Genomic DNA, 16,802 nt, shown 5'->3' with positions numbered 1-16,802 from the left:
GACCCCGGTACTATATTGGTTTTATAAGTTGGACACTTCTATTTACATGTTTGTTATCTGGATTCCTGAATCCACTAAAAAACAATATTTCAAATTCTTTGACCATTGATCAGGCCTATGTGGCATTAAAAGGACTGATTAGGATGAGGCGAGTGTAGGCATGCGCTTAGGTGCGAGTGGGGTCAATTTTATATTAAAATAATTAAAAAAATTTAAAAATAAATCCTCTAACTATAAATATATTTTTAAAAATTAAAAATAATAATTTTTTTTTTAAAAATTTAAAAAGGCCCTCCCCCAAACCCCTCCCCCGTCTAGAACCTCCCATATCCCCACCTTACTGTCGTCTATCAGACCCCCACCCCACCCTCACTCCCACCTGCTCCCTCAACAATAGCCATGGCCATCAATTTCCAAAATTTCAATCTTAAACCCAGAACAACCTTAAACAACCATGACTATCAACTTCCAAAATTTCAATCGTAAATCAAGAACAACCTTAAACAGTCATGGCCATCAACTTTCAAAATTCCAATCTTAAACAAAGAACAACTTTAAACAAAGTGTATAAAAAAATCAAAATTTTAATTTTTTTTCACAATCCAACTTCAAAATTGTCAAAAACAAGATATGGGTATCAAAGAACAACCTTAAACAAAGTGTAGAAAAGCATCAAAATTTCAGTTTTTTCACAGCCCAACTTTGGGCACAAAGGGTAACAAGTAGTGAAATTATATCTTGTTGATTTGCTCTCCAATCCAAGATGTTACCGTCTTAAATTTAAGCAGAACTACGAGTAAACACTACTAAAGTTACATTACTTTTGCTATGTTTATGAGAATGGAGAAGTAGGAACATATCAAAAACAATATAAGCCAACAAATGTTTTTGAGTAATTTTTTCTTCACTTGTCATTACTGGAAAGATTATACACAAATCGACGATGCAATCCCAGCATAACCAAATTGGATATCGAATAACTGGTAGTTCCATTAATACTGTAAGATCGACACCTTTTTAGTAGAAGGAGATGTTGTACAGGAGATTTCGTCGGTGTTGTTTCTCAAAATTATTGATGATATCATCAATTGTTTCCTCTCAATTTTCAGTCGCCTCACGTTGCATGTGAGAACTTGTATTGTTATTGAGAAATCAAGCAAAATTAATGGAGAAAAGAGGGTGGAGAGATGGAGAAGAGAGAAAAGGAAGAAGATCACCCTTTTTTCTTTTTTTAATTTTTAATTTAAATTTTTTATTTTATAAATTTTTAAGTGGCATTTAAAAATGATGTGGAATTTAATATAATATTTAAAATGACATGGAAGCTGAGGTGGCAGCTGACGTGGGGCGAGTGTGTTACACTCACCAAAAAAATATTTAAAATATTGCTTTTTAGTGGGTTCAGGGGTCCAGATGACAAACATATAAGTAGAAGTGTCCAACTTACAAAATCGACATAATACAGGGTTCCAGAAGAGCATTTTGCCTAACATAAATACCAACCCGTTTGGAAGAAATTACACTCTCTTCCACTTTTTTAGTTACTTTACTCTCTCCCCCTATTAATATACATAACATAGTCGATATATATATACACATAGCATTTTGTGTATATGTTGGGATTTTTGTAATATATTTAGGAGGTTGGATTTTTTATAATATTGAAAATATAAGTTGTGTATTTGTGTAATTTTTAGAATTTATATAAATATCCCTCTTCTTGAAATTATACAGTATTGGGCCTGTGCTGAGCACGGGGCATGCCCATCTAGTATACATATATAGGTGCAAAGAAAAGGATGTATGTCTCTATAGCTACTTATATGAACTATGACAATGGCCTATACATGAATCCCAATAGTTTTCTTTAACTATCTTGTGCATAACACTGAATCATATACACTGTGAACTTAGCCACACATAAGCTAACATAAAATTCATGGAATATAAAAGCCATATGACTGTCATGTATATTTTCCCAATTAGTGTTCTCATCTCATTTACCACTATAATCCAACTTTAGTCACTTTATGGTATGTATGGGAAACTACTTAACAACATAGATTTTGTACAATGAAATCAAGAAAACAAAATTAAATAATCTAGCTTAGTTGAAACTTCATGATAATAATACCCAAAGTTGAATCACTACATTAGCATTGTATTGCAGACTGATTTAAAAAATTTGCAATTTCACAAAATAGTAGATTAAGAAGAATCTTCCCAGAGACAAATGTAACAACATAAAATATCAATAACCATGTCTAAGTTCCAAGAAAAAGTTTAGATTTGCTATATTAATCGTCACTGACCATAATTCAAAGTAAACTCATTTTCTACTAACTTAAGAATATGGATGCCTAACAATGAAATTGAAAAGAGAGAATTAACGATTCAATAGATGGCGAATTGGGAAGTGTAATGGCCAAGAAAATGAGATAAATCATGATAAAAACTGGAACGAGGATAAGAAAAATTGGTGGTGGTGGAAGAGGTGGCAGAACCAATGGCAATACCAGCAGACATAGCGTTAGAACCACCATGAAAATATTCTTCAGCATTAATCTTTTTCTTCAATTAATGTACTCTTCAAATAAAACTAATCGTTTCTACTCCCATTTCAGAACATAGTTTTCCCTTTCAAGAATGTGTATATAACGTAGTATTTATGAGTGAGGGATTTGAAGGGAATTAATATAAGTTTGTAAACTACAGGAGATGTTTCATTTGGGAGATGAAAAGATGTCAAATCCAGGACAAGTGATAATACAATGCACGACTTCAAAGTAGTTTAGGGTTAGATTAATTGTACAAGAGATTAAAAAAATGGTTTTCTTTTTTGTTAGTGTCTGTAAGTATCCTCCTATTCATTAAAATTAAACAAATTGACTTTATTATATGTTTATTAACTAGCCGCCCCTGTAGGGGACTTCTGCTTTCTTTTAGTTTTGTTCGTTTAATTTTATGTGATATCGTTTGGAAGAGTGTAAAATTTACATAGTTTGAAAACAAAAGTTGGTCTCAGATAGTAAATTAGCACTCTAATTTTAAGGATGCATATTTAGGCACCTTAATTTGATTTCAAATTAGCAACTAAACAATCTAACTCGTTGTTATGTGGATGCCTGATAATTTGATACTAACGTGCCACATAAATTTTAAAGGTGTCTAGATAATCATTTTGTAAGTTGGTGTTCTATTTGACACAACATAGATAAGCAGAGATGCCTATATGTTCATACTAAAAATTGGAGAGCTTACTTGCCACCCGAGTACAAGTTTGTGTATTTGTTTATGTATTATGCCTATAAAATTTAAGAAAAAAAAAGGAAAAAGTTCAGAAATAACAAACTACGTTAATTAATTAGAAGGCACATAACAAATTTTTACTAATTACCCTAAATAGAAACATGTATATGAATTTGATGCGCAAGATAACATTAATTACATATACAAGTACAGTTAATTATAATATTTTTAGGTAACAATTTGAGTTTAAAAAGATAAAAGAATTTCAACTTTTTTAAATCAGGTTCACCTAATTAATCAAAGATTAATTGAAGATTGTATTTCTAAAAATAGGAAGCTTTTTTGAATGAGTTTCGAAACTCAAAATAAATTTAAAATGATTTAGAAAAATCTATTTTTCCATCTCTTTTATTTTTTTTTCCATTTTTTTCCTTCTTCTTTTTTTTCGCATTTTTCATTTTTTTTTTTTTTTTTTTTTTTTTCGTTTTTCTTTTTTTTTTTCGCCTTTCTTTCCTTTTGTTTTTTTTTTCTCGTTCTTTTTTTGATGTTGTATTAACAGTTATGTGTTTTTTTAATATATTTTTTTCTTTTTTAGTTTTTCCCGTTTTTTTACTTTAGTTTTTTTCTTTTGCACTTTTTTTGTATTTTTTTTTTTTGTCATTTTTTCCTTCTTTTTTTCGTTCGTTATTATATCTTATTTCTTTTTTTATTTTATTTTTTTCTTGTTGTTGTATTTTATATTTATGTGTTTTCTATATTTTATATTTATTTGTATCAAATTATATATTTTAAATAAATTTATTGTTTGTATTTGAACAGTTTAGTCGTGAATATGTACGATTTATTATTTGAATTTGTATATAAATAAGTATTTGTATTAGTTATATTTTCTTGAGTCTAAAATATATAAATATGCAATATATTATTTAATATAAATGTATCATTTGTATTTGTATGCCAAATTTATTATTTATATTTGTATATTAAAATGTATCCTTTGCATATGTATGATCAAGTTATATAAACATGTATCATGTGGTACAAATGTAACATTTGTATTTGTATAATTTTATCATTTATATTTTATATTGTTCAATTTATATTAATAAAACTAGTATAGGTACCCGCGCGGTGCGCAAAATATTTTAAAAAATAAAACAATGTTATTTATTAATTTTAAAAAATAAATTAACTTCATTGTAGCACATTAATATATTTATATTAATTAAGAAATATTAAATATAATTCGTAATAAATAATTCAAAAATTACACAGTTTAAGTAATTTAGTTGAACTATGTACTCTCCCTTCGCTATCACCTCGCCACCCTCTGCACCCCACCCCACCTCACGCCTCTTCAACCCTCTCAACCTCTCCTTCCACACAATCCCATAATCTAATCATATGGCAAAAAAATAATGAATCATATAATTATCAAAAGATTGACCTATAATTTTCTTTATTACATTGTTCATGATCTAAAATTATTTAATTGTTAATATTGACTTTTAATGTTCATTTGCTTTGTTGTATATCGAGATTTTAGTTGTATGATTTTAAAAAATTTAAATGACAAACAAAATCAGTAAACTTTTTTTTATATATAAAGGTATATTTGCAAGTAAAATCATGAAAAGAATAAATCAACAACAACAACATAGCCAGTATAATTCCACCTAGTGGGGTCTGGGGAGGATAAAATGTACATAGTCCATATCACCACCTCCAAAGAAGTAGAGAGACTATTTTCGAAAGACCCTCGACTCAAGACAAAAGGATAGTAGGTACAGTTGTAATAAACATGAGACAAGATGAAATAACAGAAAATACGACACCCACAAAGCAGTACTATAAACTAACAAACCGCAGGCCCCCACTTCTCCCAACCCTCTTAACTAGAGGCTCTATCCTATGTGCAAAGTTATACGACTACTAGCATAATCACCCTAAGGCACAACTACCTGCAGCTATGACTCACCCACATGCACTAACCTTCTATCCTAATTAGAGCTTCCATACTTTGCTATCTAGGGTCATGTCCTAAGTAAGTTGTAACTGCTCCATGTCATGTTTAATCACCTCCTTATAGTACTTTATCAGCCTACCTCTACCCCACCTGAAACCATCTAAATCTAATCTCTCATACCTCCGAACTGGAGCATACATGCCCTTTCTCATCATATGCCCAAATCATCTCAACGCTTTTCACATCTTGTCCTCCACCGAGACGACTCCCACCTTTGCCAGAATAGTCTCATTCCTAATCCTATCACCCCTAGTAAGTCCACACATCCACTGCAACATTCTCATTTCCGCCACCTTCAACTTTTGGATGTGGGAGTTCTTAACTGACCAGCACTTTGCTCCATACATCATGGACGGATGGACCGCCACTATCACGACCCAAAAATAAAGGTCATGATGACACTTGTCGCAGCGTACTTTGACAAGTAGGCCTATCCCCCAAATCGATAAAAAAAGAGAAAAAAACATAAATATTCCAAGGTAAGGCTTCTGGAATGAAGACGAACCATATAAGTAATCATAACAATGTGGAAAGAACTTATCCAAAATATCAATCATGCCCAAAACTAGGTGTCAATAGTGTAAGAACTAATAATACAATCCAAGAGTTAAATACTTCAGAAAAATAACCACAAAGGAATAATATCTGTCTCAGAATAATAATAGAGGCATAACTACTATAGAAAGATAGAGGTGAACTTTGGACGCATGAATGTCCAACCGCTATCTTGGAAGCTCCAACAATCGCCTGAGTCAAGTAAGCTGAGGCGCACTCGAGCTAGGACTTGGATCGAAAGGGCGCAGTGGGCATGAGTACGGTCCAATTGTACTCTGTAGGTATCAGGCCGACCAAGAAAAGTAATAAATAAAGCATACAAAATATAAACTAAGGGCACGTCACCTGGAATCAGAAAATGTCCCATAATGGTATCCCACAATGCTTTCTCTAACATTTCTATAATATCCATATATAATACAACAACACAAGAAAGGGATACAAATATACACAATATCACATATAGGTAGAACAAAACAGAGACAGGTAAAATCAATATCATCAAGTAAAATTAAAGGAAGATAGAACAATTAGACGTTAACAAGTCAAGATATAGAATAAATAGGTAGATGACAAGTCAATATGTCAATTCAAACACAACATAAACACAATAAAGTGGGTGCAATGTATATGATGATGATGATAAATTGGCACACAGCCTCAAGTTTGGCACACAACCTCAAGTTTGAAACACAACCTCAAGTTTGGCACACAGCCTCAAGATCACTAATATCCGCAACTCTTCTCCGGTAGGATCCTCTAGAGATGGTCCATAAAATACAATATCCAATACTAATATCCAGTGTTTTCAGTATTTTCAAAGCATATAGATAACATAAGACATAAATCAAGTACACATACATGACAACAAGTATATTTAAAGAAGTAAAACGAACAAGTGAAATGATGCGTATGATGACATGAGAATGACAATGCAATGTTTACAATAATTCAAAATGAGTATTTCCACACCCACTCCACGTGATGTATGTTCACACCCAATCCACGTGATGTATTTCCACAACCAACCACAATATTACAATTTCACAATCACGTGAGTCAATATCCATTCATTACTTCTGTTTTATCCACGAATTTCCACATGTCTCATACACCAATAAGTATGGATATATCACAATATACCAATGAAACCACATTAGATATTTCAAAAATACAATACAATTATTCACATGTATTCAAGGCTATCAATACCACATAGGACCCCACACGGTCACACAGATCATATCATATCTCAATTTTAATAATTACATCACATATAGGCCCCCACACGGGCACAAAACATAGATAGCGATTTTTCATAATTAGTTCCCACCCTTAACATGAATTTTATACCATCATTTACTACCCAACCCAGTCTAACAGAGTTAAGCCATAACCTACCTCGAATGTCGAAACTGGTCCGCTACACTTTGAACCCACGACCTTACTTTTCATGAACGATCATGAACTCCACTAAAAATATCAAATACGAAATCTACGCATCAAAACAAAACCAAAGACACCCATATTGACTACTTTTTGTTCGAGATTAAAATGGACTCCTGAAATAGATTTTCAAAAAGAAAGGCAAAATTAAAATTTTACTTCAAAAACATGTTTTTCATATTTTAAGAAATCCTCATTTGAAAATCCATGTTAAATCGAGCAAAAAATGAGGTTCAAATTGAAGAAAACCCATTTTAAAGCTTTACTAGGTAAAAATCTTTGAAATCCGAATTAAAATCAAGTATCAGAGTTGTTTTAAGAGTTAAATTGATGAAAAACTAGTAATTATAGATAAAAATACTATTTAAGTGAAAAGAAGTGAAATTGAGGTTTAAAATCAAGCCCTAAGATTTTTGGAGTTTTGAGAAATTAATCAAAAAATTACTAAGAAAAGGGTGAATTCTTAACTTATATCCGTAATAAAATCAAGAAATAGGTGTTAATCTAGCTTCCCAAGTTCCCACAAATTTTATTTTTAAGCTTCCACACTATTTTAGAGTTTAACTCCAAGAGACAAGACGAAAAATAAGAAAAATAATCCCAAAAACCACTATATATATAGTGCAGAAAAAACGGAAGGAAAAAAGCTGTTTTTTGTTTTGGTTCAATGTGAACTTCATTGGGGTGCCCAGGATTCATTTGGAGTCCGATATATGCAAACACACTAAATTCGACGTTCGGGACGCATTGGCAAAGTCAGATTTTAAAAAAAACATCATTTTCAAAAAGTTGACCCTCAAAATCCGAAATTGCAATTTTCCAAATTGAGGGTCGAAGTGAGATTTAAAAGCCGTAAAATTACACCAAACATGCAAACACCCTAAAATTGACATTCTGGATATGCTGGTAAAGTCGGATTTTTCATCCGAGGTCGTTTTGATCAAAATATTTTTAGTTTTCCAACTTTTCGATCAATAGGTCAAAATGAGCTCGGGTGCACTGGGACCCTAACCAAAAGTCTACCTAGCCTAAAATCAATATTTCGTAGCTGCTGGCGCAGTCCATTCAGGCATCTATCGCACAGATCAAAATATATCCCGATAAATCTAAAATAAGGCTCTCAAAGCCATCAAAATTCACAATATCACATAAATGGTACTAAAATGCATCAAAAACCATGCCAATCACCCCCACACCAAAGAAATACCATAATGCAATGATGGGGTGGGGTAAATTAGTCAAATCATATAAAATCATAACTTTTACATATTTCATCAAATTTTTAGGTCGTTACATCATCCACCACTAAAAATCTAGTTCGTCCTCGAACTAAAGGCAAATGAATTACGTAATCACCAAAGAACTGGGGATAGAAACTACTCATATCAGAATCGACCTTCCAAGTAGCCTTATTTACAGGTCGATGTCACACTGAACCTTAAGTATAGGGATAACTCTAGAGCGCAACGCCTAACATCCCTAGCAAAATGAAGACCGACTCCTCAACAAAAGACAACCGCTCATTTAGCTGAACCAACTCCAAAAAAATGACATGAGACTCATCAAGAATATAACGGGGAGCATAGAAACATGAAAAATGAATGAACAACTGATAGATCAGGGGAGAATGCCAACTCATAAGCTACATCACCAACAGTTCGAAGAATCAAATGGACTGATATACCTGGGGCTAATTTTGCCCCTCTTCCCAAACCTCATCACACCCTTCATAGGTAAAACTCAAAGAAAAACACGATTACCAACACCAAATCTCAAGGCATGAAGTCTACTATCAGTATACCACTTCTTCCTACTCTGAGCTGCTATAAGTCTATCCTAAATGACCCTGACTCTATCCAAAACCTTACAAAGCAAGTCCGTATCTCGAGGTCTCACATCTGAAACATCGAACCAACCCACTAGGGAGCGACAACGCCTACCATACAATGCCTCAAACAAAGCCATATCAATACTGGAATAGTAGCTATTATTATATGCAAGCTCTGTTAAAGCCAAATGCTGCTCCTACTGGCCACCAAAATCCAACACGCATGTACGGAGCATATCCTCTAAAACCTAAATAGTATGCTCTGACTGGCCATCAGTCTGGGGTGAAACGCCGTGCTAAGATTAACCTGAGTACCCAACTTATCCTAAAAAGTCTTCCAAAAGTGAGATGTGTACACAGAATGTCGATCTGAGATCGAAATAATAGACACTTGCATACCATGAAGACACACAATCTCACAAATACAAATACGGGCCAACCTCTCAGCACTGAATGAGACCTGAACCAGAATAAAATGAACTAACTTGGTCAATCGATCCATGATAACCTAAACACTGTTAGAACCATGAGATGTACGAGGCAAACCAGTCACAAATTCCATGCTGATCCATTCCCACTTCCACTCAGGAATGGGCAACCTCTAAAGCAACCTACCAGGCCTCATATACTCGGCCTTCACCTGCTGACAACATAGGCAACGAGCCACAAATCCACTACATCTTACCTCATACCACCCCATCAGTAGTGTTATCTTGAATCACGATACATCTTAGTCACACTTGGATAGATTAAATATCTGGAACCATGAGCCTCCTCCAAGATTAACCTAATCCAATCACTCACTCTCGGTACACAAACTGGCCCCAATCCTTAAAACTCTATCTGAATAAAGTGAGGCTTCCTTAGTCTCCTCACTCAACACTTTATCTCAAATCAACCTCAATCCAACATCATCAAACTTATGAGTTCGAATCTGCTCCATCAAAGAAGACCTAGCCTCTATAAATGTCAAAACACACCCAGGTGTTGAAATATCAAGTCTAACCATTTGGTTCGCTAAAGACTGAACCTCTAGGGCCAAAGGCTTCTCTTGGGTTAAAAGACGCATCAAACAACCCAAGATAGTCGACTTTCGACTCAAGGCATCCGTACTTACCTGGATGGTAGAGAATAGTCAAGTCATAATCCTTAAGCAACTTAAGCCAATGACACTGCTTCATATTAAGATTTTGCTTGGTGAAGAAGTACTGAAGGCTATGATAATCTGAGAAGATCTCACAATGAACTCCATACAAGTATGCCTTCACAACTTTAAAGAAAACACGACTGTTACAACTCTAAATCATGGGTAGGATAATTTCTCTCATGAGGCTTCAACTAATGAGATGCATAAGCAATCACCTTGCCCTCTTGCATCAACATAACACCTAACCCAACACCTGAAGCATCACAAAATATGATAAAACCTATGTCATCCTTGGGCAAAGTCAAGATAGGAGCTGAAATCAACAAATTCTTAAGCCTTTGAAAGTTCGCCTCACAAGCATCAGATCACTGGAAGAAAATCTTCTTCTGAGTCAACTTAGTCAAGGAGATGCAATAGAATAAAAACACTCAATAAAACACTGATAATCAATACACATATACATATACCCTTTCTTCGTCTTCACAAAAAAGACAGGCGCACCCCAAGGCGATACACTAGGTCAGATAAATCCCTTATCTAATAACTTCTGCAACTGATCCTTCAACTCTACTGGGGCTATCCTATAAGGTTGAATAGAAATGGGCTTGATTCCTGACTCAACATCAATATAAAAATTGATATCTTGATCTGGAGGCATACCAGACAAGTCCGTAGGAAATACATCTATAAACTCACAGACAACATAGCTGAATCCAAGATAGGAGGTGATACAACACTGGTGTCACAAATATGAGCCAAATAAGATAAACATCCCCTCTCAACCAATTTACAAGCCTGGACAAAAGATATAGTCCTTTTTGGACCCGAATGAAGTGCATCTTTCCAAGTTATCCTTGACACACCCGATGAAGCTAAAGTCATAGTCTTAGCAAGACAATAAAAGACAACATACAAGGAGCCAATCAATTCATACATTAAGTAACATTAAAATCGACCATATCTAACACAAGTAAGTCTACAAGAACTCACGTCTGGCAAAAGTCACAACACAAGATCGGTGCACCCAATCCACTACTAAAGAATCACCTATTGGGGTAGATATACGAATAGGCATGGTAAGAGGCTCACTAATAGAATCAAAACCCAAAGCAAAATACACAGACAAATAGGAGAAAGTTAATTCAGGATCAAATAATACAGATGCAGGTCTAAAATAAAAGAGGATGATACTTGAGATCACATCACCTGAAGTCTCTACCTCAGATATGGCCAGTCTAGATAACACTGTCTACAACCACCAATTTCTTGAGTATACCCATGATCACCCCCACGAGCTCTACTACCTCTGCCTCTTGCACCTCTGGTAGCACCTCTACCTCTCACAACTGAAATAGGAGCAGTCTGAATCACCTGGTGGGGACAGTCTTAGGCTAAATGTCCAACCTCATGACATACATAACAAATCCTACTGCCTGCTCCAATAGGATAAGGAACCACTAGGCCCAAATGGCCACCCTGCACTACTGAACCTGAAGATCTACCACCTAAACTGATAGCATCCAGTCTAAACCACTTGCATTAAATTTGATGGGCTGCAATGTGAATCAAGAAGATACTTATGATAGAAGAAAAACCCAAGAACGAGCCCAAGAATTATAGAGAAGCATGAGCTAAGTGCTATATATATTTCATGATTCGAGTGCATGTCCAAACGGAAGAAGAATGGGCCATATGAGTTTTGATTAAATTCTGGAATTTATTTTTTATATTATTTTCCTAGTTTAAAGTTTTCTAGATTTATTTATTTTCATAAAAGTAGAATTCGAATCCTATGCTATTTGGGATAGGTTTTTTTTTCCCTATATATAGGGATGAATTTTTTTATTTTGAAGGAGACAACATTATTATTAATTGAGAGTTTCTCTTATTTACACCTTTGTGTGTGGCTACTTGGGATTTATCTTGCAAGCTTATAAGAACGATTCTTTATGAGGTAAGATTAATTCTTAACTGGATATCTTTGGCTTCTATTAAAGTTAATTAAAGAAGGTGATTAGTCTTATACTAATTGTTGTCTTTAATTTCTTTGAAATAAGGGTCTAGATCACCTTTGGATCTAAGTTCTTGAATTGACTCTATTAGTATCATAATTAGTTTTAATCCTCTAATTTTGAATACTAAGATTAATTAGGGTTCTTATCACTTCATCTCGATATTGGGGATTTATTCTCAAATTTCATCTATCTTTAAGTTCTTGTCTTTAATCTTAGGGTTTTCATTTTTGCATTATTTTTCTTGTTTGTCAACGTGACCCAATTTTTATCAAGTGGTATCAGAGCGGTCCTATCAAGGTTCCGTTCTTGATAATTCTTGGGAGTTTCATAGCAAAAAAAAATCCTTACTTTTTTTTTCTTTTAGTAAATTTTTTTTAAAAAGCTACGTAGTAGCCAAAAAGAATTTTTTTAAAAAAAATTACATGCAAATTTAGAATTTTTGTTTTGAAAAATTGATCTTTTTTTTTGTCTCACCAAATTCAATTCCTCTAGAAGTTCGTAATTTTTTTTTCTCTCTGCATCTTACTTCTAAAGGAATTTCTACTAGTAGGGTTAATATATAAATTCTCAAGGAATCAACCAAAGGTTGTAGTTTGGTGAAAAAAGGGTAAGAGAGTGTGAGATCAATAAGCGGAAAAAGGGCCAAAAATTGAGAAATTTTTATTTCCTTTGATATTGTTTTTGAGATGTCTCAAACAAGAAAGGATACTGATGTTGAAAATCAAACCAACGACATAGCCAAGGAACTTAGAAGGATCTCCGCTCGACTTGATGTATTAGAGGTTGTCCAATATCCATCTAACCAGGTAAATATAACTGATTTGATGAGTAGTATTTTTCATACAAGGTGTGGAATAAAGGATAATATTTGCTCTATAATTATTGATTTTAAAAGTAGTCCTAATGTGATAAGTTCATACGTGGTGGAGAAGTTGAAACTTCATGCATTAAACACAATGATTATGGTGAACTTAAGGCGACTAAGTAATTTATGGTTTCTTTCTCTATTGGAAGGTACTCTGATAATGTTTTTTGTGAGGTAATTCTAATGCAAGATTGTCATATCAAGCTTGGGCGTCCATGGCAATTTGATAGGAATGCAATTTAAGATAGGGGAAAGAATAGAGTTTCTCTTGAGATAAACAAAATAAAATATAAACTTGTACCTTTAACTTCATCCCAAGTTTATGAAGATAAAAAATATGTGAAAGAAGCAATGAAAAATTTCAAGAGAGAAAATAATGATAGGAGTAAGGGAGTGCATGTTGATATTCCAAGAGAGGAAAGAAGAAAGGTTGTGTTGTGTGAAGAAAATGGGATATCAAGTGAGGTCAAGAGAAAAAAGAGATATGATCATGAGAGTATTAAATAGGGGATAATAACGAGGTCAAGAAAGAAAAATAAGGGAGTTTGAGTGAGGTTATTTTTTATTCTAACTCTAACCTTCCTACTTCTTATTTTAGTTGCTTTGACTCTCTTATAGGTAATCATGGAAAAGTTTGCATTGAAAAGCCTTCATTGGATGAACTTAATACTAAGGTAATTGAACTTAATACTACATGTTCCATTGAGCAACTATTTGTTCATGAGAAGGATATAGGTAAAAAAAATTATTTTGGACTTGTCCAAGATAAGATTTATGAAAAGAAGTCCAACAAGGAAGATGTAGATCTAACGCCAATGAGCAAGAAAATACGAGGTGATATTATTCCTTTACTACATAAGACTAAGATAAGACATAATTTTTCAAGTCTCGATAATTGTATGGTTAAAAAGATGTTTGCTACTAGTGATGAGGAAATACGTGAATATATTGATATCCGTGATCAAATACCCTTTGTTGAACCTATTCATGATTCCTTGTTGGAGAATTTGAGAAATTACTTAGGATTTGGTGGAGATTCTATTTTGATACTGAAAGGTTCTTCTAACCTTCTTGAAAATTCCTATGCATATGTGGATAAATTTTATGTGGAAAAATCTTTGAGAAGTGTAATTGATGATGCTTGGCTATATCATAAAAGTGTTAAATTTGATACATATTTTATGGAGCTTATGACGTCTTTAACATACCTAGTGGAGTACTTTATTGATAGAGCTAAATTGGAGAGACACATATTATTTCCTACGTCATCTAAACGTGAATATTGTTGTGCTCCTACAAGGAAGAGAATTTTCTATTGCGATGATGATGTCCACATGCTTTATAAAGATGTGTTTATACATGCAAAGATTAATTGGGTTAAGTGGACACATGGTCACTATCTTGTTTTGTTCCTACCATTGTTGCTTTCAAGTAATGAATGTTTTTTTATTATTGTATTCCTTCTTAATTTTGCGAGATTTCAATTCGAGGACGAATTATTTTCAAGAAGAGGGGAATGATAGCATCCAGTCTAACCCACTTGCATTAAAATTGATAGGATTTAATGTGAATCAAGAAGATACTTATGATGGAAGAAAAATCCAAGAACACAGCCAAGAATTATGGAGAACCATTGGCCATGTCCAATCGGAAAAAGAATAGGCCAAATGAGTTTTGATTAAATTCGGGGATTTATTTTTCATATTATTTTCCTAGTTTAAAGTTTCCTAGTTTTAAAGTTTCCTAGCTTAAAGTTTCCTAGATTTATTTATATTCATAAAAGTAGAATTCGAATCCCATGCTATTTTGGATAGATATTTTTTCCTATATATAGGGATGAATTTTGTTATTTTCAAGGAGACAACATTACTATTGATTGATAGTTTTTCTTCTTTACACCTTTGTGTGTGGCTACTTGAGATTTATGTTGCAACCTTAGAAGAATGATTCTTTAGGAGGCAAGATTAATTCTTAACTTGATATCTTTGGTTTCTATTAAAGTTAATTAAAGAAGGTGATTAGTCTTATACTAATTGTTGTCTTTAATTTCTTCAAAATAGGGGTCTAGATCACCTTTGGATCTAAGTTCTTGAATTGACTCTATTAGTATTATAATTAGTTTTAGTACTCTAATTTTGAATACTAAGATCAATTAGGGTTCTTAGCACTTCATCTCGAAATTGATGATTTATTCTCAAATTTCATCTATCTTTAATTTCTTGTCTTTAATCTTAGGGTTTTCGCTTCTACATTATTTTTCTTGTTTGTCAATGTAACCCGATTCTTATCATAAATTCTTTAAAGCTGCCTGCACTGGCCTACTATGGTATCCACGAGAACCTCTAAAATCTTTGCCTCGAGAGTTTGACTCTTGAACTAACCAAAACGTCGTGCCTTCTTGGCGCCTCCCTGATATGCACTTAGAATACCCTATGTCATTTTATCGTGATCCACAATACTCTAAAAAGAAGCCCCAAGCACAACCATCTGAGACGTAGCCAACTGAAGAGAGACCTCTAATCCTTTCACAAACTTTTGAATTTTTTCAGACTTGGTGGAAATGCTATCATAGGTATACCTGGACAAGGCATGGAAGGGTGTCTCATACTCAACAACTGTCATAGAGCCCTGCTCTAAATGATAAAACTCATATTGCATAGGACCTCTCAAACTGAAAGGCACAAATCTCTCTCGAAAAGCCTCGGCAAATAGATCCCAAGTAATCTCGGGAGAATCATATGGTCTACAACTGATAAGCGACCTCCACTAATCTCTCGTTGTATCTCTTAACTGATAAGATGTACAAGAAACTTCATGAGACTCGAGCGAACCTAAATTGTGCAACTTCTCTCGGTAATCAATCAAAAACTCATAGGCATCCTCGCCCACTATTACACCAAATCTAGGAGGACCCAACTGAGTAAACCTCTCAAACCTCTTCTGATCCTCATAAGACATCACTGTACTAGCCATGAGAGGAGACATTGTAAATTTGGCAGGCTGTGATCCAATCTAGGGAGGTAATATGGATGACAGTTGGACACCTAATCTCGGAACCCCATAGTCAGATATCAGCGCTAAAGGTGGAATAGGACTTGGGGTCTGAGGAGTACCTAAACCAGAAGCGAATGCAACGGGAGGATCCACACTCAATCCTGGAGGAACACCCGGCATAACCAGAGGAGAAACCTCTAAATGGGTTAGCAACCGTACCAATTATCCCTCCAATACTAGGCAGGCAAACTCTAATGAATAGGAGTAAGATCCACACATCCAACCTTCTCAATATGAGGTTCAGGGGAAAGACCCCTAGCACTCCTCCTAGACGGGGCTTCGCCACAGGGTCATCCCCTCTCTCGAGTCCGTCCATGACTCGAGGATCGCCCTCTGGGTGAAGGCTCTACATCACTACTCTCACGGGACCTAGTCAATACCATCTATGAGAAAGAGTGAAATATAACTCAAAATACAAGATATAAAAGAACTTCGCATGATAAAGAATAAAATAAGAAAAGTTTCTTAAAGATGTCCTATAGCTTCTCGAAGATAGATACAGACATCTATGTACCGATTTGCGAGACTCTATTAGAAATCCCATTCTTACACCATTGAGACCAATGAAACCTGGTTGCTCTGATACCAATTTATCACGATCCAAAAATGAGAGTCAT

Source organism: Capsicum annuum, chromosome 7 (assembly GCF_002878395.1).
Source record: "Capsicum annuum cultivar UCD-10X-F1 chromosome 7, UCD10Xv1.1, whole genome shotgun sequence".
NCBI lineage: Eukaryota > Viridiplantae > Streptophyta > Magnoliopsida > Solanales > Solanaceae > Capsicum > Capsicum annuum.
This window is presented reverse-complemented; position numbering follows the sequence as displayed.